The 27492-nt window shown below is 41.0% G+C and overlaps 1 long non-coding RNA gene across 2 annotated transcripts in view; it reads right to left on the minus strand.

The window, feature by feature from the left end:
- Nucleotides 1-23649, minus strand: part of LOC142015861 (uncharacterized) — a 39164-nt gene extending 15515 nt beyond the window's left edge. For both annotated transcript variants that reach the window (XR_012646235.1, XR_012646234.1), the window contains exon 1: nucleotides 23602-23649. This is a non-coding gene — a long non-coding RNA (uncharacterized LOC142015861). The remainder of the gene's footprint in view (nucleotides 1-23601) is intronic.
- Between the last annotated feature and the right edge of the window lie 3843 nt (nucleotides 23650-27492).

The raw sequence follows: 27492 nt of genomic DNA on the forward strand, positions 1-27492 counted from the left end.
CTTAGAAAAAGGTATACATAGAAATTTCCTTTGGAAAAAATGTAACCCTCCATCGGCACTTGAGGTGTCACCCCATGTGAGTGGTGCTGTGCTAATGAATTTCTCTTTCCCTTTGTCATATTTTCAGTTTGCCATCACAAGAAAAGACACTGTGTTAGTTTTATAACTATATCATTTTTCTACATCTTTTTCCAGATGATTTGTATTTGGATGGCTCATCAATGCTGCCCTCTATAGCCAGACAGACAGAAAAACAGCCTCATGAAAAATGAGAAATTGAATTAGACACAATGTTGGGAGGGAAAGCACAAACTGAAGTAATTAGTATTGTAAAAAAACTCCCTCTGAGTGGAAAAGATTCGGTCACTAAGCCTGAACAATCGACTTTTAACTCATGTAGTGCCTTCTCCCCAAGGATAAGTGCTTCCAAGCATTATTGAAAAAAAAGTTTAAGTCCACACCGCTGCTTTTGAAGTTACAGAAACTGAGGCACAGAGTGGTTATGTGATTTGCTGTTGTGCAGCTTTCCTCACCAGGGTTGGGAGTCCCATTCAGTCTGCCTAGCTGTCACTCCGCCAGGCGGAAATGCACTGCCCTCCCAAACCGCATCCCTTAGCCAAGAATGCAATGCAGAGGTTATACCTGAACTCGCAGACTCCCCTCTTAGGAAAAGGAATGGTTAGGTAGTGGCATATGCACTGCACAGTCACTCCAGAGGAGGACTTGGAAGTTACAGAAGGTGTTTATGCAACAGTTGGGTTTGGAAAGGCTGGAGCGTTCTTGCGTTGAGTCAAGTTCAGTATTTGGCCTTTCTTGTTAATTTTTCCTTTGCACATCGCCTGTGTAGAGGCAGACGTTCCCTTTTCATCCTGATTTTTAATCCTGTCTATGCTACTCTGCGAAGATCATGTATCACCACCTGTGATGGCTGGGGCAAGGAAGGAAAAACCTGTGTATGCGATTCTGGCAGTAGAGGAGCATTACACGCTGAAGAGAGTCTGTCATTTCTTTTCCAGCAATGCTTTGTACTTTTGAGATCTGTATTGTCTGATTACTTGGCTTTCCCTTTATTGTTAGCATAACTTAACAGTGCCACCTAACAGGTCAGTGTTTGAAACAGGGTTACTTCTTTGGTAACATCTGCAGCTCACCATCAGCAGCATTTTGGAATGATCTTAGGCAGTGTTATAAGGATTTTCTGAATCCTGGGGCTACAGAGAAAAGTCTGGAGACAATTTAGAGCTCTGTTATTTTATTTGATTCCTCTTTCTATAGTCATTGGGGGAGGGGGCATGAAATACCATAAGGTCTCAGAGTGTGTGAATCCAGAGTATGCGACCTGGCTCTTATGCAGCTGATCCTGATTCGTACAGTAAAACCTTGCTGTATATGGCTCCATGCTGCATGAAACTCACTTTAAAGTGTGTTTAATTCAACATGAAGCTGCTGGGCTCTCAGCCTGCCTAGCTTCCTGCAGTTGTGGGCAGCTAGGCAGGCTAAGAGCCCCTTCCCACTGCCTTTCCAGAGCAGCGCTCGGCACCGGAGGTAGGGGGAAGGCTTTTAGCCCACCTAGCCACTGCCAGGAGGGCTAAACCCCGCCGTCCCCCTGCTTCCCAGAGCAGTGCTGCTTGACAGCCACGCTGATTCACCCCCATTAAACGCCCCGCTGGCTCAACTCCCCTGCCCCCGTGGCCCCAGCTCACCCCTGCGCTTGCTCCGGCTCACTTCCCCCCATTGGGGTCTCCTGACGCATGCCTGTGGCTCCCCTCCAAGCCCCCACAGACCCAGCTCCAACCCCCATTTCCTAACCCCCCACACACCTGGGCCCCAAGCCCCACACCTGGCCCTTCCCTCCGCAGACCCAGACCCACACACCAACCCTTGTGCAGCCCCAGCTCTCCTCCCACCCTGCTCAGCATGCGTGAGGCTCCCACCCTCCCTGCACTCAAGCACCCTGCACTGGTGCACCCCTATGCAATCCTCTCCCCCGCCCAGTTCAATCTCACCACCCCACATGTGGAGCTCCTGCTGTCAGCCACTGCCAGCGTGTGAAGGGGCTCTAACCACCTGCCCCGCCCCTCACCAGCTCAAACTTCCCCTGATCCAGTTAACTCCCATTCAATCCCTCCTCCACTCTGCTCAACCCCTCCACCGTCCCCAGCTCACTGCCCCCAGCACATGTGGGGGTCCATCTGTCAGCTATTGCAGGTGCATGAGGCACTACACCCCCAGCTAACCCCCACATCCGAGTTCACCCCATTCAACTCTCCCTTCAACCCCCTGCAGCCCCAGCTCACACCACCCCAGCACACGGGGCTCCGGCTTCAACCTGTGCCCAGGGTTCCCAACCTCCCGTGCATGCATGTGCAGAGCTCCAGCTCCTAGCCCCTGCCCACCACCCCTGTGACCCCATCTCCAACCCCCTGGCTGGGCTCCACCCCCACCCCAATCCCCTGCTGCCTGAGTCCAACCCCCTGCACCCCCTGGCTCAACAGCATCCTCCCATCACCCCTGCAGCCCTGACCCACCCAAGCTTAATCTCCTGCTCCCTCCCATTCCCCAAGCCCTCCCTGACTTACATGAAATTCAAGGTGCGCGAGGGTTGCATTCCACATTATCCTGCACACCTCAAGGGATTCCTGTATTTAATTTTTCTTCAGCAAGCAGTTTCTCTTTTCATTAGTTAGCATTATCTGCACTGGTAAGACAATACAAAGGGGCGCTTATTCCTTCTAGGCAGTAAATTAATGAGACAGTGAACCTGCACGCTCTTGTTAGATCCGTGTGATTTCTTGCCATGTAATCACCTTTATTCATGTTGTACAATACCTTGATCCACAAAGAGCTCTACAGATTTAAGTGAAGTTTACTTTTAAAGTGCTATCTAGCATCAGTAAATGTGCGAGACTCTAGTTTTAACTAAGTATAACAATCATAATAGGGGTTGGAAGGAAATATAATATTTATTTTTCTTTCCGTATTTCTCTTAGTGCAGGAGGTAGGCAAGAAATTTTAGTTGATAGAGTTTAAGACATAAGGTACATAATAGACCTAACTTTCCCAAAGGAGGATGTATCACAGCAGTTGTTGTACCCCTTCATGACACATTTGGGAGTGAGTTGTAGCATTAAACTCCGATTCTTAACAGAAGACCATGTGAAAGCACATCATCCCAGTAGAGTCTATGGGAGCCACAGTGTCATTCTGCCTTCTTGGTCCACCTTGTATAGCCACCCATGGTTGGGTAGATGTGGGCCTCTTGTTTTGCATATTGTTACAGTAAGATAACAAAGTTGATGACCTCTCGAAGTGCCTTCTAGTTCTATGAGATACATATATGTCCATATTTCAGAAGTCCACTTTCTGGACTAGAGATACAATGGAAGATCTGTATGTGTAGAAGCTACAGGATCAGACCCTGGATAAAGCAAGAACTCACTAAGTTAGGAGTGGAACTCTGTACTAACTTTTCTTGATTATACCTAGCAGCATCCCACTAGCTAGGTGGATTAGAACAAAGTTAAAGTGCATACTGTGCTTCATAAGAAGGAGCAGGTCTGAGATTAAATAGCCTCTTGGCGGTGTTGTGTAACCACCAACAGGCAGAACTGAACCTGGAACCTCTGCAGCTTAGTGTAGGAGCCGCTACAGTTTGAGCTAAAAGTCTTGCACACAATTCAGCAGCAGGAGCTGTGCTCATTCTTTCTCTGTAAGTGGACTAGGCACCACTGTACAGGGCAGTGAAAGCCAGAAGGTGTATGGGTTACAGTCGGAGTGCATAACATCTAAGGCAATGGTTCACAAAATGTGTGCCCTGACCCCAAAGTGCGTTATAACCACATTGTAATAGAGATGTCAGGGTGGGTGTAGACTTGCTGGGGCCTAACACTGAAGCCTGAACCCCACCACACCAAGCCAGATCTGAAGCCTGAGGCTTCAGCCGTAAGTGGCAGGGTACAGGTTACAGGTTGCTGCTTGGGTTCAAATGCTTTGGGCTTTGGCTTTGGTATTCCAACCTTGGGTTGTGTAGTAATTGTTGTTCTCAGAAAGGGGATGCAGAGCAATGAAGTTTGAGAATCCTAGATTGAAGGATCTATCCTAATGTTACACATACTGGGCAATAGGACAAAGCCTTGTGTAACTCTATAGATGAAAATCATTTAGGGGGAGCAGCTGTTTGTCTCATCCTCTGAAATATTTTTGAGATGAAAGAGCAAAGACACCAGTACTGCAGGGTTAACATCACTGGAGGTTGCTGACAGTAGGCACATGGTAATTCAGCCCCTATCCAAAGTCCTAGGGCATCACTTCCCAACATGTAGGTCATGGAGCACTTGTTGATACTTGCAGGTAGTGTGGCCAGGCACAGTTAATTTTCATCTGCTTCTAGAGATGTCCATTTATTGTATTTATGATGCCAAAGAGACGTTATGGGATAGTGAATGGGGAGAGAGGGGATCCACACAAGTGCAAACAGAGAGAGAAGGTGATTCAGGAGACAACTGTTACTAATAAAACGTGAGAGGCGCCAGCCTATGAGACTCTCCATTAGCATCGCAGGTGCCTCTTCATTACCATAGCAATCAGCGTATTGATGGAAGGAGGGCTGGTATTAACCTGTATTGTTTTGGATGAGTCACAGAATTTTTCGCATTTAGTGTTACCCTTGTCTTGGACAACTGAAGACGCTTTCATTTTGGTTGCAAGTCAGATTCACTTCTGGGTTTTCATGTACTGTTGTGATGACACCACGCTCCAAACTCCTATTTACCCTCCTTTGGACCACCCTTAAAATGCTCATTTGCTGTAAGTCCAACAAAGACTCACCAATGTTTAGGCCACGGTTACACTGATACATTGATTATCATGTTGACCAGTATTATCTCAATGTTTACTTGTACCTTCCTGCCTGTCTGCATCCTTCTGTTGTCTCCTCTTTTACTTGTCTCATAAGCAGTCTGGCATAGTAATTGTACTTTGCTCTGTGTTTGTATAGTGCTGAGATCAGAAATGTTTAAATTTACAGTTTTCCTCTCTTTTCTTTGTAGTGAAATCCTTCCTCCAGGTGAAACCATTTCACTTTATGCATATTTCGTAAATCATTTCATTCCCACTCCCATCGTACAACCTACATTTTGGCTGTCAGTTAAGTTGCAGAGTGTCCTTTAAAAAAGAAAGTGGCATTAAATTAAGTGTGGAATTTTAACTATAACTTTGAATTTCATTTTAGTGTTGTATTTTTCTTTTGTCTGCTGTGCAAAACAGCTCCATCTCATACAGTAAACTCTTCATATCTGTCTCCCGGGACTGGGAGATTACCGAATATTCAAATATTCTGGATAATAGAGAGTTATACCTAGCAATTCATAACACTAAAGAAAAACAAGATTAGATATTAAGAAACAAACCAAAATGGATGCAGGGTACTTTATGTACGAACGACAGCATTTCTGTAAACTGTAAACTTATACTGTATTTACTGTATTTATTTGTATTTACTTTCACTATACTGTACTTATGGAAAACATAACTAAAATGTACTTATGGTTAAAATGCCAGTTATTGGAGGGTTCCGGATGACAGAATGATGGATATAAAAGACATAACTGTATTTGGATGACAGCAACAAAGGGTCCTGTGGCACTTTATAGACTAACAGAAAAGTTTCGAGCATGAGCTTTCGTAAGCACAGACTCACTTCAAAAGTGTATTTGGATGCTTGCTGTTTGATTTAATGCTCTTTAATTTTACATTCTGAATTTATAAAGCAATCATTTTTCTTCCTCTCTGTCTCCCTCTCACTCTCCTGACCTCATATTTTACATATTGACTTACTATCCTAACAATGTGATGTTGCTGTTAAGTCCTGCCTGGCACATGATTCAGTAGTGGGAGCTGTGCCATTCCAGTGTTGTGATTTAGGGTGGCAGGTAGTCATTTTGCTGGCCAAAGAAGGATTGTTCAAATGAGGAGAAGCAGAACAGAGGCAAAAAATGGTAACTTAGATGTAATGCTGAGTGCCAGGGTGGCTGGAAGTGTTGCTTATTGTGCTGGTGGTTGATGGAGTTAAATAACTGAGGGATACTCACATCAATTTGGTAAAAATGTAATTTTAAAACCACGTTAAATATTTTAAAGGGCTTTAAAAATGGCAAATGACAGGACTAGAGGTGGAGCAATGCAGTATGCAAGTATAACAGAGTAAGGTTTGGCCCACTGTGTACCAAGGGAATGTGTCACACATAGGCAATTGCTGCTATTAGAGAAATAATAATCCCACAACTATGTGGTACTCCTGGACCACTGGGGGGTCTCCACTGTGCTTAACGCATAGCTGGAGTTTATGAACATTAGGTAGTATTTATACCATTGTAACACTATTTGACAGAAGTCATACAGTGTAGCAGTAAGAAGACTGTGCCAGCTAAAGGTCATGCAGATAGAATTTCTTTGCATGTCATGCTGCATTTTTCTCCACAGCAAAGTGGAGATGAGTTTTGGGGGAATCACTAGGAAAGAGCCAGTGGCACAATGAGCGAGCACCATTGTTCATTTCTTCCCTACCCCCATGGAACTGCAGGGACTGTGCTTTCTATTGCAAGCGGAAATCTGCATTAGTGGCAGTGGAGCTGGTAATCTGTGTACTGGGTGGTACTGAGAAGGCCGTGCCACGCTTATATATTCAGAAATGGTGCAGTGGTCCAGGATTTAACTGCCATAGTTGGAAGGAAAACTTGAAAAGTATTATACCAGGAACTAATCTGACCTCATAAACTAATATCCATTAAAAAGGCATAGCTTACAAAGGACAATATGGAAAAAGCAAAGCAAGAGAAATAACGGGAACTACAGAAAAAGTACCAGATGTTTAATATGCAGCCTCCTATTGACCCCTTGAATTGCATAATCCATGTTACTGGGTCCAAGAGGGAGAAGTTTTGAAGCTCTTCAAAACATCTTTGCAAAAATGAAGCTATCCAGTACTCTCTGTGTATATCTCTGGAGTAAAAGTTTGTCAGTATGTATTTCACATGCTGTCTTTTGAAAATATGATTCTTCCGTTTGGATAGTGAATTGCTCAGTTAATGCTAATCAGGAACCTTTAAAACAAAACAGTCCTAGAACTCATGCTTATAACAAATGAATCAAATCATTTATATGAAGCATTAGACCCCCCCTTGCTGCATTCCACAAGAGAAAATTGGCCATGATCATTCAATAACCATATTAAGTTTGAAAATCAGTGCCAGGAACTGCACTGATTGGAATTAAAGCTTCTGAAATGTATCGCATTTTCTGGTATAGAAATGTAAATTTTCTCAATGATTCCTGCAAAGTCATCTGCCCTTATTGTGAGTGGGAGTTTTTTCTTTTTGTATTCATTTAAAATGGCATCCCTTGAATGAAAATTATACAACTAGTTTTATAGAGATGCATTTAGAGTATCTGTACCATTTTTTCAGTCTGTGCATTGATTTCTGGTTTTAACCTGCAATCTTCAAAGTGTATATCAGAGGGAAAAAACATTAATTATTAGATATGGGACCTTTTCCTGTCACTGCACAATCTGACCTTCTTGCGATCTTCTTATACCTCTACCTTGCGCTACTGAATGAACCTAACATGCAGTGGCCCTTCCCGGTTCACAGTCTTTTTGAAAGGGGTATTATTCTTTTTTTTTTTAAATCTTAGAAAGCTGTGAACATTGACTTTTAAACTAGTATCAATGTAATTTTCTCAACACTAACAACAGATGGTAGCAATATATACATGTTCAAAAGCAGATTTTGTATGTGACTGAACTTAATGTAATTGCCACATCATTTGGTAAATTGGTATTACAAACAAGTCTCAGGGGCAGTAACATGATGCCTCACGTATGTCACCACTATTGAAATATCCATGGCAGCGTTAGGTAACAGAGTACTGAGCTCTTAATTATATGGGAAGTTACTAAATAAAGCACCTATATATGGGACTTGATAATTCTTAGGAGCCCAGTATAAACTGCACAACCACTCTAATATTATGTTTATGCATTCATACCAAGTTTGTGGTTGTAGGAAAAGGAATTTTACTGACAAGCTTCAATATCACACATCTAAAGAATAAAGTGTTAATCATTTATTATTTATTAATTAGTACGCATAGACAGAACAGGAGATGGAGGTATTTGGCATAAGAGTGGTAGAAAGCCAAGCCATTTTGCTGCATGACTGTGAGTTTGATTGCTACAAATCAAGTTGTTCCAAGATAGTTACTATTATAGACTGTTAGAGTCTCTGTCCATGCTGCTTAAGGGCTTGTCTACACTAGAGGAGAAAGTCGACTTAAGATATGCAACTCCAGCTATGAGAATAGTGTAGAGAAAGTTGCCCTACCTTAGGTGGAATTTCTCCTCCATCCCCACAGCACGTGGCTGCCAGCAGTACTTGGTTTGACAGGGGTTCCCTCAGCATTTGATTTAGTGGGTCCATACTAGACCCACTAAATTGAACATTGGAAAACTGACCACCAACAGCAAGCGTAGACAAACCCCTAGACAAAATGCAACATACCCGGACAGTGTTTTCCAGTTCTTTAACATGACATAGCAAATATTTATACTTGTTGCAAACATTATTCCAGCTTTGTTTTAAGATATATACTTGAGTTCAGGCTGATATATGACCAGAAACATTTTGTCAGCACAATAAAAACTAAAAGAATAGGACTGATGAAACAGGCTGATGCTACTCTCCAAATTGTAATAAGACCCCTGGGAAAAATGTTGCGGTAATATTAATAAGATTCCAGATAGACTCAAAAGTTATTAGAACAAATGAGAATTGACTCCAACTTCCTTCTCTAAACTGTCAACACTTCCTATGTTTTTTGGCTCTAAAATACCTGTCTTCAGCTCAGCTAAGGTTCATTTCATTTAAGGTTCTCACAGTTATAAAAAGTTTAAAATGGTTCTTTCAGTGTCCCTTTGTATGTATTATCAATTCCAGCTAAAATTTATGCACTAATAAATATGTCAGATTATTTATACACAGGGAGATGATGAAAAGTTCACCCAGTATTCTGAGTGTTTCGAAATATGGAATTATTTGTCCATCCCCACAGCTGATGTTTCTACAGCTAACTAACCCTCAGTAAAGAAAACACTCAGACCACTAACATTAGAAATGAATCCTTTGTTTTAGGCCATGGCTGATATATTGAACAGCACTGGGAGGAAACCCTCACCTACATCATTGTATGGTTTTGCTTTTGGCAAACGTGGGAGATTTTTGCAGGAGAAATGATATATTTTCTGTAAAATAAGAAATTTTCCTCTTGCACCATCATGTGAAATTATGCAGTTTGTTCCAAGATACAGTCCACGGTAGGATTAAACCTGGTCTAACAGAGAAAATCAAACAGCCCTTGTGTTGCTCTGCCATATGCATTGTCATGTGCAAGAGAAGACAAATTGACTCTGCACCTTTGGAAAACGTGACCCTAAACATTGAGGCACCAGCATTATTCAAGTTTGATAGCCATGACCTACCTGCCACAGAGAGCTTTATGTACTTGGGTAGCACCATCAGACAAGATAGAGGCATCAGAAGCGATATTCAGATCAGACTCAGTAAAGCCAGAAATATCTTCGTAAGTCTGAATTCTGCATAAAGTCATCACAGTGCAGCATCCGCACCAAAATGAAGTTTTATCAGAGCTATGTCTTATCAACATTATTATATGGAACAGAATACTGGTCGATGACAGATTATGACCTTGCTAAATTGTTGACCTTTCACACCAGAAGCCTTTGGAGGATCCTCCTTATTTTTTTGGCCAAGAATAATTTCAAATCAGGACCTGCTTGCATGGTGCAAGAAAGATGGACAGGGTCAAGAGGTCATCAAGGAGGTCCTCAGAAGGTCATCAAGTCCAACCACCTGCACAAAGCAGGACCAATCCCAACTAAATCATCCCAGCCAGGGCTTCGTCAAGCTGGGACTTAAAAACCATGAGGGAAGGCGATTTTGCAGACTCTCTCGGTAACCTATTCCAGTGCTTCACCACTCTCCTGGTGAAATACTTTTTTCTAATATCCAACTTAAACTTCCCCCACTGCAACGTCAGACCATTGCATCTTGTTCTGTCATCTGTCAACACTGAAAACAGCTTCTCTGAATCTGGGAGTCAGAGATTGATGTTTATTTTCTAGTCAAGTGAAAAATCACACCATAGCTTGCAAAACTATAGATACTATTGCTGCTTGTCTCATCTGTATATGATTGACTTGTGCAAATGTTGTCCCCCTATAAGTTATAACCATAGAATGCTTACGAGGTATTGGAATGTACCTTGTTTGTACTAGAGCTGCTTGGACCTACCTGAAGGCTGACAGAAAGAGCCCAGTGGGATTGTTTGGAAAAGCTTGCAAACTCCCTGCCATTTGTCTGTCAAACACAGGCAGAGAAAGAAGCCAGGACCTGTCAATATTTATATAGTTAGACTTAGAGATGCATTTATTTGCTTTTTTATGAGGGGAGGCCAGTCTGGGAGAAGGGAAAACTTGTGGAGTTTAGGAAAAAAATAGCACAGTTCTCTGCGTAGTCATTTTCCCCTTTCAAATTTTCCTCCATTGACTTTGGTTCTGCTTTCATTGGACCATGAGGCTCTGAAAGCACCTATAAAAATAAAACATAAGTGAGCATGCGTGCCAGGTGGGATGTTTTTTTCCCAATCGCTCACAGGTCTAATTTTCACCACATGTTAACAAGTGTTTGCAGTTTTAAAGATGTGTTGAGTAATTGCACATGCAAGATATCTCTTTAATGGTCCCAGTGTGTTCAAAGGTCTTTTATGATAACACCCCTGTTGACAATGGAGTTGCAGCCTTGCCTAGGTACTGGTTTGAGTTGAAATATAATTGGTTGCACTTGCATATTCTTGTTTCCTTACTTTAGCTACTGAAAGTCACCATTTTAATCTTTTCCTCTCAAGTGGGATCAAGTATGGGCCATTACAATTCCTGTTTCCAAAGGATAATAGTAAACTACTTACAAATACTGTTACTGCGGTTCCATTCAGGGTCACTTGCATGTAATCAGTGCTAAAGCTGCTCAGGTTTTTTTTTTTCTTCTTCTTCTTCTTCTTCTTTTTTTTTTTCTTAATAAAAAGATGTCCCCTTTTGCCCAAACTGACATGTTCATGAAGTAGCCATTGAGTTTAAGGAATTTCCTGACTCAAAAGAACGTTGCAAAAAAATGTTTTATAATTGAGAATGCTTCATTTTGGCAATTTCAAAATTAAAAATTCCGGTTTTCCAGTACAAAAGAACCTTTAAAATTTTTGACTAATTAAATGAGAAAAATAGTTACAAAAGAAAAAAAGTCAAAATAGAAACAAAACCTTTCCAAGTTAGCTAAATGGAAAAAAATGACTGACCTAAAAGAGGCAACAAAATTCTGGTTTGCACAGTTTTGCCAATATATTCCAGATTTTAACTTTTCATCCTGATTGGAGTTATTTTTTATTACACATTACCACTTCCAGCCTCACTCTAATCATTACAAAATCAGCAGACCACTCCTATAGCCTTTATTATTGTAATTTCAGACGGTGCATTGTGCTTTGCAAAGATGACCGTCCAAAAGACTTCTGCAATCTAAATTAGACCCAGGGATATAAAATCCCATTTAATTAGTTAACAGGTGCAATGTTAAGTTTAACCTATTAACTGATGAAAGGGGCAGCTGTGGGCTGCTCCAGGCAGGCTGGAGTGTCCCTTCCTGAAGGGCTCTTGAGCCAGACTTAGTAGACAAGCTCTATGCTGGAGCATTCCCTGGCCACACCAGGCCACATGAGGCTGGAGCAGCCCCCTGTCTGTGGCAAGTGGGGGGCTTCTCCAGCCCCCCATCAGTTAACTGTAACTGGTAATCCCTATCCATTTAGGATAAGGTTTACTGGTTAACGAGTGAAACGTTAACATCCCGAGTTAGACTCCTATGATAGGTAGCGTCAGAGAACAGTTCCACCCTGAGACAGGGGAGACAATGGGCTTGCTGTGTTTGAGGCACGTCCAGTACAGCTGAGGAGCCGAGAGGCCCCAGGTCGGGGTGCAAATCAGATGTCTGACAGCAACCAAACTGAGGATAGCTCAAGTGTAATAATGCCTTTCTCTTTCCATATAAATAAAGCTGCACCCTCACTGTACCAGTGACCAGTTAGCAGCAGCTCAGGAGCTTAGGAGCTGTCTCAGGAGATATTATACCAGTGACGGTCAATGTAGGCTAGTGTGTGTGCCATATTAAGTGGCCCTCATTCATCTCAGTAGGCAGCAAGATTGTCGTAACCAAGACAGCCTCCTGGGATAGGGTTGTTTTGCTAATTTTGCTCATATACCTGGCTTTATTAGAAATAAATCTGGCTTTATTGGAAATAGTACGCATAAATAGCCTGCTAAGAATTGTGTAAAAAAATAGGAGGTATAATTAAACAATATGTATTTCTAGCTATTCTGGGAAAGTGGCTGGCGATGAACTGCTCCACAATGTTGTCTGTGGATAGGAATACACCGCCATCCATCTGTCCCTGCTCTGTTGGAGGAACATCAAAACTACCTGCTATAATGAAATGGTTCTTACGGTCCAAAACTCAGCTGCCACACTCTGATTTGTAGTGTCTTAGCAGTCATAGGCTCCAGTCAACACGGGGACCCTATTCTGTTGAGCACTGTGCTCAAAGAAGATGGCCCCTGCCTCCAAAGAGTCCATGTGACTCATATTATCATAGTTTGGTTTTCTCTCCTGCTATTACATCTAGGCCACTTTCAAAGGCTTATGAGTCTACTACTGCCATTGCGCTGATGTAACTGCCCTTTAGCTCAAAAAAATAGATGCTTGTGGTTTAGATCCATAGGGCTCAGGTTAGATGTCAGATGGACCACAGATAAAATGCTCCTCCCCGCCCCTTAGATGCGTTGCTATTTTCAAAATCTAATTTAAGAGAAGAAACAACAAGGGAATGTGCCAAACAAAAGGTGGAAAGACAGCGGAAATGTGAAGATCAGGGGGTGTTTTTAATTGCATGAACACGCTCAGCAAGAACTCTATTCAAAAATTTTATAGTAGGCAGCAAGTTATTTATAAGTTGTGGAGGTTACCTTTCCTCTGAGGATGCAAAGCAGAGCTGGTCAGAGCAGACTCAGCTCACTGAGCAGCAACTTATTACCAAAGAAATTAAGAGGTCACCCTGGGCAGGTGCACAAAGTGTCATAAAACTGCATTGCTCAGGAGCAATAGGTTGGTAGTGTTTTTTCCTCGCACAATAATTTTTTTCAAGTAATTCTGCATATATTCAGATATGATAAGCCAATGGTTAATAGACTATGGTCATAGGATCATTGGTGACCTGCAGAATACCTGCTGGCGATCCAGAGATATTCCCCCTACCGCCTATTAGAAGGTATCAAAACAAAAAGCAGTCAAGTAGCACTTTAAAGACTAGTAAAATAATTTATTAGGTGAGCTTTCGTGGGACAGACCCACTTCTTCAGACCATAGTTTATGATACAAAAAATGCTTTCCTAATGTTATGTCCCAACATAAACAATTTATAGAATTGCCACTGGGCTAATGGCAGGAGGTGATCTGTCTGATGGAAAATGTGAGAGGAGTGGGGTTGTTCAAAGAACAACCTGTGTAATAAAATGACATCCCCACTATCACAGGGTTGGAACCCTGGCTATATGCAGCTCCTGCTTATTGCAATTTACCAAGATCTCATATCTAAGCTCTATTAGCCAGAAAAAATGGGTCTGTAAAAATTACAGGTGACTAAATCAAAGGGAAATCTGGTCTGGCTGGTTCAGAATAAAATAAAAACAACCCCAAACACTGTGAAGAAAATGTATTTTCCTCAAAACCACTTTAAAAAGAACTAGGTCATGTTGTATAACTGCTTTTTTATTTATTTTTTTGAAGGAGTATAGCTATTTCTTTCTGGAAATCATGCAGCAGTATTGCTTTGGTATAGCCAGCCTTGGGACAGATTGTACTGCTTTATGAAGCCTCTGTAAATAAAAGCTCCAGAGTGTAAAACATGTGGGCTAGGCAGTTTGGCGGCAACATCAAACAAGTGCCCTGGTTTATATCTAACAGTCTTGGAATGAGGGGCCCGTAGGCCTCTCCCTGTCTTGCAGATCTCCAATAGTTGCTTTCTGTTTGAACTGGTTAGGCATTTGATTGCATTAGAGGATATGGAGATTGTCACTCAAGGCGAATAACCTTAGCCAGCTACTCCTCATTTTACCAGTACTAGATCTCCGTATTTGCTTCTGAGCAAAGTTTATATACATTTAACCACACAGAGTGTATTCAAACTCTACTTTAAAATTCACAGCTGAAATCAGGACTAGTCTGAGTGAAACCTGGCTTCAGCTTTCACATATGGAAGACTATATGAGCTGGATGTTCTAACAAAACTCAGCTTTACCTGAGCAACCAGACTGTTTGAGTGAAGCTGAAAGCAAAGTATGCTAGAACTAAGGGTCTCTTCAGGCTGCATTTTATTATGAAAGAGAGAGTGATGGTAATCATTTGCATTATGTACAAATTAGCTTCAGCCCTCCAGTTCCCCTCTAGGATGTCTTTGTGGCCTTTGACTGAGAAAATTTAGCTCATTTCTTCCCCAAACTCTCTTTACTTTGCAAAAGTTTAGATAAATTGTTCACATTTGGGAGTCCCAAATTAAACTCTGCCATGAAGCCTCCGGGGGTTCCATGCCAGTCCCAAGCCTGGACAGAGGAGGAGGGTTGGTCAGATGAGTGAGAATACACTGACCGTGAAACAATATGAATGAAACCTGACTAAATGATAAAAGATGTTGGCTTGAACGTCGCCAGGATAAACAAGGTCCATGACACCAACCAAGCAATCAGGGTTGGGTCAATAAGTTGGCTATTGAAAGAAAATTAGAACTAACACATATGCTATCAGCTGGAACATGGAATGTCCAAACACTGTGGGCAACTGGAAAATTAGAGCTTCTTCAGAAGGAGATAGAGAGATATTGACGCGATAGACTTGGACTGGCAAAGATGAGTTCGACTGCATTGGGAGAGATGTGAGGTTACAAAGTCATTTAGTCAGGGAACGAAACAAAGCATGGGGCAGAAGTCAGATTCCTTCTTAGCAAAGGAGCTAGAGGAGCATTATTAGGATACAAACCGGTGAGTGCAATAATGATAGTAGTGAGATTCAAAGCAAAACCGTTCAACAGCTCTGTCATTCAGGTGTATGCACCCATGTTGGACAGAATGGAGAAAGAGACTGAGCTATTCTATAAAGACTTGACAAAGATGCTGGAGGAGATACCAAAGAGAGATGTGTTGATCATTGCAGGAGACTGGAATGCGAAGGTTGGAACAGATAACAAAGGTTGCGAGAGAGTCATGGGAAGGTTTGAAAATGGAGAAAGAAATGAACGAGATGAGAAACTACTAGAGTTTGCTATGGAGCATGAGATGGTGATCTGCAACACAAGATTCCAACAAAAGGAATGAAATAAGCAGGCATGGGGATCAAATGACTGGAAGTCCAAGAACATGATAGATATAATTTTGATAAGAAGATGGGTAACCTCAGTACAGCAGTGCTTAACTTTCTAAGGAGTGGATATACACTTGGACCAGTCTAGGGATCACAAACATCAAGATAAAACTTAAGAGAAAGTGTAAGACACAGTTTAAGAAAAGAAGGGATGTGGTGAGGATAGATGAGGAAGAAATAGGGAATGCATACAGAGTGGCTCTTGAAGAGAAGATTAGGAACGCGGCCACAGAGAAAGACCTAGATAAGAGAGTCAAAGGGATAGCCATGGCAATAGAAGAGGCAATTGAGCAGACTCTTCCAGAAGAAGAGAAGATCAATAAGAAGTGGATTATGCAGGAGACATTGAAGTTGGCCCAAGAGAAGAGAGCACTGAAGATCAGAAGGGATGTTTCCAAGAGGGCAGAAAGGCAATATAGGGTGAAATACAATAAGCTCAGGAAAGTGGCCAAAAAGAATAAGGCAAAAAGGTTAGAGGAGCAGTGTGAAGATATGGAGAGGTATCATGGCAAATGTAAGACCAGGGAGATGTATTAGATTATCAAGATTATTAATAGGAAGTAGCAACCAAAGCAGATGGTGATCAAAGATGAGAACAAAGAGGTGCTCATGAACAAGGAGAAGACTGTGCAGCAATGGATGCGATATTGCACCTATTTATACAAAGCACAGTTGTACCCGAGTGTCTCAGAGAGACTGATTAAAGAATTGAAAGAGATATCTCCACTGAGCATTGAGAGTGAGACCAATATTTCGAAGGAGGAAATAGAAGGAGCAGTGAAATGACTAAAGAACAAGAGCCCTGGAAATGATAAGATCATGGGAGACATGATTAAATATAGTGAAGAAAATAAGATTCAGGAAATACACTATGTAGTGTAGCATGGAAAGAAGTGAAGGCACCTAAGGAATGGAAAGATCCATGCTAGTGACAATACACGAGAAAGAAGGTGCATTGGAGTGGAAGAACTACAGAACAATTGCCCTAACAAGTCATCTAGGCAAGGTGCTGCTGCTGATACTGATGTAGAGACTAAGATTGCAGATAGAAGAACATATAGCAGTCAATCAAGCAGGGTTCAGGAAAGAGAGGTGTACCGTGCTGCAGATATTGGCAGTAAGACTGAGAGTGGAGAAAGCTCAATGAAAGAACAAGAACATTTACAGTTGTTTCATCAATCTTCAGAAGGCATTTGACAGTATAAATCAGAACTGGGGCAGTGCTGAAGTCACGCGGAGTGGATAGCAGACTGATATGGTTGTTGAAGGATATCAATGATAATGTGGAGACAGCAGTGAGAATGTGCAGAAGAGTTGGGAAGTTGGTTTAGAGTGAGTAGAGGTACAAGACCAGGAGATCAGATATTGCTGAGTATCCTCATCACGCATCTAGAGAGAGTCATGGACAAGATCAAAGAAGAGGTAGAAGGGTTATATGCACATGGGGTAAGAATTAACAACTTGAAGTTTGTAGATGACATAGTTATAATTGAGGAAGATGAGGAGAAGCTAGTGAAAATGGTGCAGATGCTAAATGAGGAAGGGAAGTGGTAGGAACTGATTATGAACATTGATAAAACAAAAACAATGGTATTTAGAGATAAGGAAACAGGAAGGGAGATCAGTGTAGATGGGACTGAACTAGAAAATGTAGAGAAGCTCATGTATCTGGGGAGCAATGTAAAGTATGATCTAGACCGTAAGAAGGAAATAGCGACTAGAAAAGCAAAAACAAAAGTGAGTTTGAAGGCAATGGATAAGATCTGGAAAAGCAAAGTGATTAGCTTAGGAACAAAGCTGAGCATCTTGAAAATGAGTGTATTCAGCAGCATGTTGTATGGATGTGAGACATGGGTGATAATAGAAGATTTGAAGAGAAGGATATTAGCATTCAGTAGGAGTTATAGAAAGATCCAGAGAATAGGATGGATACAGGAGGTCACCAATGAGGAATTATATAGGAACATATAGCTGAAAGAGAACCTACTGCAGAAGGTTATACAACAGAAGTTATAGATATTTGGGCATATCTGAAGAATGAATGACAAATGAAAAAAACAAGACCCTGGTATTCAGTATAATGGATGGTTCACATAGGAGATGCAGATTCCACAGAGAATGGGTAGATGATGTAGTAGATTGGTGTGGAGCTAGTCTACAGAAACTAAGCCACTCTGCACTGGATAGGGAAAGATGGAAGGAAATAATGAGAGAGGCATCAGACACTAACGGGCGCTGAGCCCATGGTTACTGCTGCTGCTGCTGAAATTAAACTCCTTACTGTAAGTGCATACACAGTCTGATTTCCACAGGTGCCTAGAGTTTCCATTGATTCAAACTCCAATTTCCTACATGAAACTTGATGGCTCAGTTCATGGCATATCCCTACAGTTACTTGTGTTTCTCTTCCATTATAATAATAAGATTTGTACAAACTGGGATTGTCTTCTAAACCAACGCAGATGTTAAAAAACTGAAGCTCCAGAGGACCCAACCCAGCCCAGACACGTACACAACAATTCTACAGCTTTGAAGCACAAGCCCCATAAGCCTGAGCCAACTGGCAAGGACCAGCTAAGTGTGTTTAATTGCAATGTAGACATATCCTAAAGTACTTAGACACCTAACACTCCTTAATGTTCATTGATTTGGGTCAGAATTGCTGTAGGATGTTTTTAAAATACTGTAGTTTCTTCAGCAGAATGGTGGATTTCTTTCTGAGGTTTCCAAAAGGTGGATCTGTAAATAAGAATGTCTTAATGAATATATACTAATGCTGTTAATTTAAATGGATGATATATGATCCAACAGCTGTTCTAAGAGCTCTTTGCATCACGTTGGAAATCATACAGCAGTATCAGCCTGGCACAGACAGCCTTAGGACAGTTTGTAATTCTTTATGATGGTTCTGTAAATTAAAAGCTGATCGTGTAAAACATGAGTTACACAGCCCAGTGGCAACATTAATCTAGGTGACCTGGTTTATGTCAAACATTCAGAGTTAGTGGCCTCTAAGTCTCTCTCTCTGCTCTTCTCCACAGCTATCTCATAATTGCTTTCTTTTTGAATAGCTTGTATTTTCCTTTGCATGAGATGGCATGGAAATTGTCAATAAGGTGGGAAGAGCTATTTCTCCTTTAAAAAAACCAAACCTTCTTTTACCATTACTTCATCTTCACATCCACATTCGGGGTTTTGTGCAAGAAAAGTTCCCATACACATTTCCGAAGATATCCAAAGCATGTTGTCTACATTTTATACAGAAATGAATGCATAATCTTAAACCACAACTGAGCAAAATGCATCTTTACTGAACATGCATCTTTCATGCTGAGGTTCAGTCCCTAAGAATGCAGGGAACCGGCAAATGAATATGAATTTGATCTGAAGAAGCTGAATATAAATAAATTTAAGGACCTGATTCTCCATGTGTACACTCATTTATATCAATCAGGTCCAAGCATAACTGCTTTGTGCTCTTTTTCATTTATGTAAACAATGAGCCAAGCTTCAAGGCTAATTTTCTACCTATGCAAGTTAAACGTGCTGATTTAGTGCAGCATGTGACCACTAGTGGCGAAATTATTTAGCATTAGGCAGTAACAGCAAAACATCCTTATCTAGCTCAGGCTTCCCAAAACACCCATACACTTCTGTTGTGTTCTCTTCGATAGTATACAAAACCTCCACCCTCAGTGCTGTTGCCCTTGGATGACTATGCTTTATATTGTTCAGAGTGAGACACAACAGAATTTGCATTTACTCCAAGAGAATAACAGAATCAGTTATTATTTACTTTTCTACAGGAAATCATCCTGGCTATTCATATTATTACTTCAATATAACAAACAAATATGATTTTATAAAACAGAAATATTCAATTATCATTCCTTTTTTTCTCCTTCAGAATAAAAACATCAACTATGTATATGTACACAACTGTTGTTATTATACTTACTTTTATAAACAAACCTGCTAGCACTGGAAATCCTGTGGTAGGTAGACCACCCATAGGAATATGTTTTAGAAACATGTTAGGAAAGCTCTTCAGAAAAGCCAGAATTGTGACTGAGCTTCATGGAACTTGGCGTTTCATTTTGCTGGAGAAAACAGTGTATCTCTTTGTTTGGTGCATGCGGATGGAAAAAAAAATGCATAGCTCCCTTTTTTCTTCTCTCTTCCCTAAAGGGCTTTCTTCACTCTTTCTGCTGCTTTTTAAATATTAAAATATAATATTTTGCACTTCCATAGTGATCTTTGTCCAGAGACCTCAAAACACACTCAATAAAACTTAATTTGGCTTTAAAAGGACAGATTCCTTTCTGGAGTAAGTTGGCCTAACTCCAGTACCTAACTCCAGTACCGAAGATTCTGCCAGTTACATTGATTTACACAAGCTGAGCATCTGGTCCAATAACTAAACTAAATAACAGGGCTAAATTGCTACATACTGGAAGAAAGATGAGGAGTAGGTGCGTGAGGAACCAGTGACATACCTGGTGGAAATAAAGAGGAAGATGATAAAGACATACTAGCTATGACATGATAAAAGTTCAGAAAGGGACAGGCCCTGGCATTTGAGATGATGATGGTATAATTACTAGCTAAGAAAGTAACTGCACTTTTCATTGTTGCAGAGGATTATAAATGGAAAGGTTAATCTCCAAATCCAAATGAGGAATTCAACTCTTTGAGACAGGACTATCACTTACCGTATCTTAGTAAGGCACCTAGAACAATACTGTCCTAATTGAGGCTTCCGTGTGCTACCACAAAGTAATAACTAGCAGTAATTGGCAAACAGTGTTTCCTCTAATTTTTTTTAAATTGATGGATGGAATAAATTTTATGTGCACCAAGGCAGGTGCAAATGTGCACCACCAGTAGAAACCCAGGCTGCTCACTGTGGGTGGCTGAGGGCGCTCCACTCATCAGCTGGGTGGCACCTGAATCTCTCCCGGGCAGGTGCCCAAGCACTCAGCTTGCATGGAATGCTGTCAGCAAGGAAGACAACAGATGCTTTTCTGACCAGTGCCATTGGACAGAATAAAAATGGAAATCTCCCACAAGACCCGTGTTAAGGCTAGAAGGGACTGTTACAATTACTTAGTTGAACATCTGTTGGGGAGGCGCAACTGCCTTGGGGCCCAGTGATTCAAAAGTGATCCTGGCTGTTACTGCATTTTCAAACTCTGCTCAACTGCACACTAGGGATGTAGTATGGCAGTGGTGGTGGCTGGAGCCCTGGGCCCTTTAAATCCCTGCCAGGGGCCTGGGTGGCATGGTCTAGACATCACTAAGAGCATGGTATGATCTGGGTAGCCCTGAGGGTGGGCTGTCCTTTGCCTTGCCCCTTCAAGGATTGCGGCGCCACCCCCAGTAAATCTGTCAGCCTCCTTGTACATAGCACAGGATACATAACACTACATATGTCTACATGTATTATTTTTAAATGACAGCAGAGGAGTGTAGCACAGTGGTGTTCAACCAGTGGGCTGCAGCACACTGAAGTGTGCTGAGAACTGTCCAAGTGTGCAGTGAAATTTTGCCAATTTCCCCTCACTGCAGCTCTTTACAGAGCCCCGGGAGGGTGTGGGGGGGTAGGGGCTGGGAGAGAATTGATGTCCCAGTGCCAGCTGGGGCTCAAGCAGCAAGGCTGCCTGAGTCCCAGGTTGGTGCTGGGATCATCAATTCCTCCCATCCCCCCACTGCAGAGCCACCGTGAAGAGAAATCCTGATCCTACCAGACCCTGTTTGCACCAGGAGGCAGCTGAAATGCTGCTTCCTAGTCTAAATGAGCTGCCACCCCCACACCCTGCTGTGGCAAGGGGGGGTGGAGGGACGGTGGGAGCCCGCTGGAGTTGTAATGCAGTTTAAATGCTAAATCCCCGCTCCACCGAACTGGCAGGGAGGGGAGCCTGCTGTCAGTGGTTACCTGTTTATACAGCCCTAGTGTACAGTTGAGCAGGGTTTGAAAATGTGCCTGTGCTCGCTGTCTAAAATGGTGTGTCCTATGGTGGATTTGGAACATTAATGCATTTGATCCTTGTTCAGCTTGTTATATACACTGCTGTGTTGCAAACCTCTCTAGGAAGATTGTAACCATAGTAAATGTAAGTAAATGTGACAGCTCTGAGCAGTGATTCAGCTGAAAAAGTGGGGTGTGCTGTGGAATTTTTTGTCTCATTGAAGTGTGTCGTGTTGTTAAAAGGCCTGGGAACCACTGGTGAAGTGGACGTTCTCCATGGTTGTTTACAGAGAAGAAATTGTGAGTCTGGTTTCCAGCCTCTATCAACATCTGTTTGAAAATCTCCCACAGATGCTATTGTCTGTGTTCTGTGACCTGGCCTTTGGATGGAGAAGTGTCCCCTACTTACTATAGAGGAGTGTTTATTTTATGTTCAGACACTTATTCTGGAGGAGAGACAATTTTCTCTCACTTACAGAGACAACATTTTCCTCTTTCTCATTTTATTGACATTTTAATATACAATAAAGAGAGTACCATATTTGTTTGCTCTTTGTGAATAGAAAAGCGTAAAAGTGGGGAAAATTATTCAGCCATATGCCTACCTTTTTATTAGCTTTCCACAAACATTCATGTGACTGAGTTTGTTCCAACAAATGTTTGGGAAAGAGCTTTTATTTGCAGGAAGTTGGGCATTATGCACAAACACAGGTATTTTATGTGTGAGCAAATGCATTTGTGTGCCACTGAGCTTATTTGTGTAGGTGTTCATAGTCCCCAATGTATCATCAGCTTTGTGCATGAGGGTCACAGAAGCAGAAGGAGAACAGATGGCTGAGGCCTTGTCTACTTTTGGAAGTTGTCCTTTTTCCATCAAGTGATGAGCAGCCATCAATGTAGCTACACTGGTGCTCTCCCCCACTAAGTATACGAAGAAAGCCATGATTTATGCCAGGGCGGATTACCCAGTTTTTACTTCAGTTGCAGGGATATGATACAATTCTAGCTCTTGTTCTCAAGTTTCCATAGCCTGTTGAGATTTCTGCTTCAGGAAAGCACATAAGAATGAGCTTGAGCCTATTCCTATTAAGCACATGTTTAAAGTACTGTGCTAAAAAGTATGTGTCCTTCCTAAATAAGGATATTTTCCTGACTCAGGGCCTGAGTGCAATTTTAAAATCTCATAGCTGCTTGCAGATGTATTTATTCCTCTTCTGCATACCTTGACCTGTTTAGGCTTGTTTGTTCATATAGATTTTGCCTAAAGAGTGAATTTCAGTTGTTAATGTACAGTGAAGAAAACATACACACTCATGCAAAGTCCAGTAACATGATTGTATTAGGCTTTTTTACAGAATAAATAAAACGATAAAGGCAAAAGCTGTGACCAAAGAGCTTGAATTAGTCAGGAAGCTTCCTTTAGTTTTTTAAAGAGCTACAACAGTATTGTGTAGTTATGTTTTATAACATTAAACGTGGCATAATTTTCTAACCTAAAAAAAGTCAAGTAACTTTTTAAAGTTTTATTTAATTATTTTTAATCCTTTCTTTGAAGTTTAACATATTTTCACCAGATGGCAAGCATTTCATTTCCTTTTTTTTTTTTTTTTTACAGGAGATTAAATTAACATGGCTATTTTGTTTGACAAAAACTGTAGCTTACTCTACAGCCAGGATTTTTAACACATTTGTGCTCTGTCCTCATCCCTGATTTGAATTAAAGACTGGATCCATAGCCCAGTGAAGCTCACAGATATATCTCCATTTCTTCAGTGACCCTAAGCAAATAGTTATCGGTTTCTGTTGCAAAGACAGTGAAGGAAGAATGGTATTATCATAATTTCCACAAAAATAGCAGCCACGTGTCACTAGGTGAGAACCTGAGCTATGGTGTGCAGCAAGTGAATGAGCAGACATATCTTCACAAGATAGAGATAGTAAGTCTGTTACAGCATATTTTTTCATAGATTTTTCAGGACAGAAGCAATCACTAAATCATCAGCTCTCGCCTCCTGTATAACATAGGCCATAAAATTACACACTTACCTCTATCTGGAGTCTTGTAACATGTATGTAACTTAAGCATACCTTCCAAAAAGCATCCGGTCTCGATCTGAAGGCTTCAAGAAATAGAGAACCACTCCTTCCCTTGGCAGATTATCCAAATGGTGAATTACCCTCACTGTTAAAAATATGTGCTTTAAGTTTCATTTGAATTTGTCTTGGCTTTAACTTCAGCCATTGGCTCTTTTTTTTTTTCCACTAGGACAAAGAGCCATAACACCTTATTCTTTGTGTGTTGTAATTCTCAGCAATTCCAAAAAGACCTTAAAATATAATTTTGTACAGTGATGTCTACCATACAAGCAGAACAGATGTTAGGTTTTGTTTTGTTTTGTTTTTTTTATGTATCGTAGGCTGAATTTTGAGATTTACTGTACGTACTGTGGAAGCAGGAAAAGTAATGTTATAACATGTTAGTTGTCATTGGCATTAGTAGATGGTGTTTTGTCTCCATTAACTGTGCTAAAATGGGTTTGAGTAAGTGTCGCTGTTTATAAATTCAGGCTCCATGTGAAAGGAATAGGAAAGCAGGTCATTTTGGGAGTACCTGTTCATGAAACATTCAAAGATTCAGAAAGTAGTATTCGGAACCTTTACACTTTACTGCACATTAATTTCCAAGAGCTCTCATAAAATTTGTTGTAGCAAAGTAAATTTAAAGATGAAGAACCTGATTCTTTTAAAGGGGTCAGCCATTATTTATTTGCATGTTGGGCCAAAATTCCACTAGAAAGAGATTATGCCAGTGCCAAAGGTATATTCCATATTAGACTAAATGGTCTTGCTTGATGGCCTTGTGACTAAATTCCCATATGTAACCCATAGGCACATCTTTTAGAAGAAAGGACTGAGTTACATGCAAAAGAATCTTTTTCCCATTGACAAGATAAACGATGCCTCTTGGCTACATTAAAGAACACCTGGCAACAAGTTAAAAACATTAGATGTTCCAACATCGCCTATGGCTATTTACATAGGCGGAGAGCTTACAGTTATTTTTATTAAGCAAATTACTATGTTAACTCCTAGATTGCTTAATTTAGACAGAGTTATGTTTTCCTCTTGAAAACACAAGCACTCAGATTTTTAAATAAAATGTCCCCACTGGGGATTAGCCAGGCAAATCCCTAAATATAAGCATATAAGTAGACCTGTTGAAATTAATGGGACTGCTTATGTGCCTACAGTTATGTATGTGTTTAAGTGCCTTGCAGAATTTGGGCTAGAGAGATCAGTATCATGCAGAATGGACAGAACCATCACAAACTCTGCTATGAGAGGTCTGGGGTGTTAACAATGGTAACACACTGTTGACATAGAATGAAAAGTCGCTACACACAAGTGATGTTGGGAGATGTTGCACACCTTCATTGACAAGAATCTCAACTACTTAGAGATTCTTGTCAAAGGTGCTCATTATTTTGCAGGATTGGGCAGGAAGCTTCCGTCCAGATCAGAATTTTGTATGAGGAGTAAAACTGAGCTGAGATATTTTTAAAGGATGGGATTATCCTGAATCTATAAAATTCTGATGCAATAGTACATATTACATTCATGACAAATGGTGTGTGGCATGCCACCCAAACATATTAAGAAAAACATATTGTTCTGAGGTAAAGAACCAAGCACCTAGAGCAGAGTATTCTAAGACAGTGAGGAGGTTTGGATCCAGATCATCATCTGCTACTGATTTGCTTCTGTAGTGGATTTAGCCAAAATCCTGGATCCCAAATCCCTCTGAGCTCTCTGAAAGCTTGGATCTGCACTTGGTCATATTACTTATTTATAAGGAAAATATTTAGTTCCTGATGTAGTAAGCTTCTAAATAAAAAAACAGGCATCCTCTGAAGTCATCTAAACAGGCATACACAACTTCTCTCAGTCGCTGGTATTTTCTGTCCTCCTCTACTGGAGGAAAGCAGATAGTTTTGGTTCTTTTTTGACCTCATGATTCTACTCTTCCCTCTTTTAATCTGGAATATTTGTGATTGAATTTACTGCTTATGATAGCATAGCTTGGAGATTGTTAGTTAGGACTGGTGCTTGGCAAATTTCCTACAAGGGTCTGCCAATGAATCTCCATCCTGTTTTGTACCACAAGTGTAAGACCACCTACATTTGAGTTGAGGTGACTGAATATTTCAAACTCAGCCATGTTACAAGGTGGTTTTCTGATGTGGGCAAAATGTTCTCAAAGAGTAGCTACGCTGGTCCACGGTGACAACAAACAGTGGGGAATTGGTTGGAGAAGAGACTACACTGTGACTGCCATTTTCCTTGACAACTTTTCTCTGAGTTGAAAATGTCATCATCTTTAGTTAACAGTGCTTTTTTAAGCAAGCATTTTGCAGCTGACTTACCATTTTCCAGTTAAGTGGCTCTTATGTAGTCGGATTCCCCTATTAAAGGCCTGATAGCAGAGTCACAAAATGTTTAGTTGCTGCCTACTGGAATACGTGGTGACGTGGGCTTGAAGTTTCCATATTTGCTATCTGCTAATCTTCTACAGTGGTTTGTCAGTCAAATATAAAAGAAGATCTAGGAAACTTCTTCTGATTTCAGGAATGAAATTCAGACCCACTTCTACAATGCCTTTGCCTCCTCTTTTGGTTGTTTCATTATTGCCCCCAAAATTATGAAGGTTCACATTACAGTTTATACAGTGGGTAAAATCCTTTCTCCACTTAAATAAATAGCAGTTTTGCCATTGGCTTTTATGGAGCTAGGATTGCATCTTGTATCTTTTTCCTGAACACTAAGTGCAATTCAAATATCAGTTTTCAATACTTCTTTACCTGCTGCTTTGGTTGGTCTCTGCTATTAGGTGGGGGGAAGGCAGGAGGGAGGTTGCTGGTACTGTATCTGTCATCTGTCCTGAAGCAATTGTCAACATTTCCAAAAATTGAATATTCTTTGGCTTTTCTACAAAAATGCAAGAATGCTCTGATAGAGCAGTAACTGATGCTACATCCGTTCCTTGGAAGAAAAGATTTAATGTAAAGATTAGTCAAATGAACAATAGACATTTCTTTAGCTTCCTTTTTATGTTACACATTCATCCTTTTAAACATTTTGAAATCCCTCCTTCAGCAAAAAACAACCATTTCTCTTCAGGAATTCTCCCTTCCATTTCAAACACACTACAATAATGCACGATTGCAGGAAGCTAACCATCTGCTTGGTATGTGGAGAACAAATCCATGCTTCAATGCAAAATGATGCAATTAGCTTTCATTTCTTTAATCACACAATTTTGCATCTTAACAGCCGAGAAACACAACTTGCTTTTTCGCCAGTAAATTACATAAATTTTATTTGTTAGCATTGTCATGGATTCCTTTAGTTAAAGCAAGGCTACCCCTCTCTCTCTGCCTCAGTGAAAAATGACTCTCATCATAGTTTCAACTTCATTCTTCCTTAGGCTATTGGATGTCACTGATTTCAGCACAAGACTATTTGCATAAGTTATTGTGCATTCAGTCATTCCTTTTTCAACTGAAAACAGGAGATGAGATTGTGGACGCATGAAGCCCAGTCTTGTGAGATGCTGATTGTGTTCAAAGCCCATTAATGTTAACTAGGTCTAAAGGAACTCAGCAGTACCAGGCTCTTAGACAACCTCTTGGTAATATATGACTACTAGCTAATGAAATGGCATGAAAAATTCCTCCCCTCTAAATCCCAAGGGAATGATCTGAGAAAGAAAGAATCAGAAATCAGTGTGCAGAGTACAAATTGCAACACATTCTGCTGCACTCATCAAGACAGCTGTGTATGGCTGTGTCTACACGTGCCCCAAACTTCGAAATGGCCATGCAAATGGCCATTTCGAAGTTTACTAATGAAGCGCTGAAATGCATATTCAGCGCTTCA

The sequence above is a fragment of the Carettochelys insculpta genome, chromosome 7 (assembly GCF_033958435.1).
Source record: "Carettochelys insculpta isolate YL-2023 chromosome 7, ASM3395843v1, whole genome shotgun sequence".
Taxonomy (NCBI): domain Eukaryota; kingdom Metazoa; phylum Chordata; order Testudines; family Carettochelyidae; genus Carettochelys; species Carettochelys insculpta.